Source organism: Acomys minous, assembly GCF_964271855.1.
Source record: "Acomys minous genome assembly, chromosome: 20".
Lineage (NCBI taxonomy): Eukaryota > Metazoa > Chordata > Mammalia > Rodentia > Muridae > Acomys > Acomys minous.
The window spans coordinates 13,213,880-13,215,968 of record NC_140502.1 but is presented as its reverse complement, the minus strand read 5'-3'; the positions used below and the strand labels follow the sequence as shown (position 1 = coordinate 13,215,968).

The 2,089-nt window shown below is 40.1% G+C and overlaps 1 pseudogene across 1 annotated transcript; it reads right to left on the bottom strand.

Moving 5' to 3' along the window:
• Nucleotides 1-1,031: 1,031 nt before the first annotated feature.
• Nucleotides 1,032-1,708, bottom strand: LOC311591071 (thioredoxin reductase-like selenoprotein T; annotated as a pseudogene). Its single transcript has one exon. The product of its transcript is annotated as a thioredoxin reductase-like selenoprotein T (transcript).
• Nucleotides 1,709-2,089: the final 381 nt, after the last annotated feature.

The following is a 2,089-nucleotide window of genomic DNA, read 5'->3' as shown; positions in this document are numbered from 1 at the left end:
TCCTAGTGCATCTTGATGATCTGGGGTGGGTGGGGGAGGGATCCCCTTTTCTGAGGAGTTGGGGAGGGGGATGGAGGATAGGGTGGGGCTGGGAGCTGGGGAGGGATGGGGCTGCCACCAGGATGTGAAATAAAAAAAAAAAAATACACTGAGCAGTAAACTTTTTCATTTAACTTACATCTACTCAGTTTTTATTGACTAGTTTAGTATAAAGGCCCCTTAATCAAAATCAATTCACTGGACTGGTTAAGGCAAGACATTTGAACTACATAAAAGGATTTTAAAAGCAGTTGGTTGATTGTTCCTGATAATCTCTCTCTCTTTCCCTCTTTCTCTCTCCCTCCCTTAACCCCTCCCTCTCTATCTCACACACACACTGACACACACACAGACACACACACACACACACACACACACACACACACACACACACACTGAGACACAAACCACACACTTAGTACTCTGGATATTGTATTTCCTCCCATAACCCTGTATAATTTACTCTTCACAATGTGCCACATTTTGAAAACTATATACTAAAGATGGTCAAATGAGAGCTATCTGATAAACTCTTAAAAATTATTTGGGGACTTCAGGTGTTTCCCCCAAAGAAAACTGATGTTAAACATTTTTAAATGAAAACTCATATAAAAAAAAAAACACAACAGGCTTAATGCACATCTTGAAAAAAAAAAACAACCATCACCATTGAGATGTAACAAGAATAAATTAATAAAAAATAAAAATAAAAATAAATTAAAAAAAAGAAAAAAAAAACAACCTCAAGTTGTAACCCAATTCTGAATTTTCTCAAACATGACCAAGAAAAGAGTTAGAGGTAATAGCGCTATGCCAAGAAGATGAAACTATTAACAGTGGGTTTGGGGACACCACACAGTATCACTGCACTCCATGTGTGTGTGCAGAATTCAGTATGTACCAGCATGGAAAAAACTGCCTTGCACTGAGGTTTTCCAAGAGGTACAACGAGCCTGGCAAGAACATCTGGTCTGTGCTAACAGCCTGCTGTCTTAAGTACATACCTTCACAACGTCAGCCACGCAGCTCTTGCAAAACCCCTTAGTGCAGAAGAATTTCCTGGGCTCATAAGTAGGGCCTATGTTCAATGAGGCGGGGGTTGAATCCACATGCGCAGTAAGTTTCATTTCACTGACAAGAATTTGAGCAAGTTGTTGCATGGGTGGAAGATGACCAAGTTCCAGCTTAGACCTTACAATCATAGCATTTAAAGTTATCTCAAATGCACCAGTTGATATACACTGATTCTCAATCATGTTGCTCAAGAAGAAAACCACCATACATGCATAAACCTTATTTTCTTGGCCCTACTGCCAGATGCTAGGAGCTTGCATGCCAAAAGAAAGCAAAATGACCCTTGCCAATAATTATTAAGCCTATTAATACTCGTTTGAAGAGTGACAGGAAAGATGCTATGTGCCTATAAATTGGTGGAAGGAAATAATTCTCTCCTTCAATGCAGATGTCTGGATACTGCTGACTGATAACCCACATGCACTCCTCAAACATCCACCTGTACCTTCAAGGTATTCAAATTTGGGGACTTGAGTGGCCATTTCATGGCATACTGCATCTTTAATATCTTGCTGAGCATGACACCTAGGTTGGCAGAGGCCTCGATGTGGACCCCTGCCACCGCGACCACCAGGAAAAAAAGTAGAAATTTCATCTTAATAGTGACAGCCACTCGGGCCACCTTCAGACTGACCCTGCCGACAGATTATTTTAAAACTCAATATAAGAAAGCTCGTGTTTATTCTGCGCCTGATTTCATATTTTGTTTTCCGTAAGAACAATCAGCCTCCATCCACAGCTAAAAATCTGTACTACCACAAATAGCTGTTAAATTCGAAGTCATTTTCAGGTGGGTGCTACCCTCTCATACAGACGTTTCGTTGGGATAAAGGAATTGAGGTAATCAAGTAGTGCGTAGTGACAAAAAACAAAAACAAAAACAAAACAAAACAAAACAAACAAACAAAAAAACCAGCAGCCATCCTAATTGCTAAGATTAGCCTTACAAAAATTGCAGTAGGGAGAAGAGAACTTA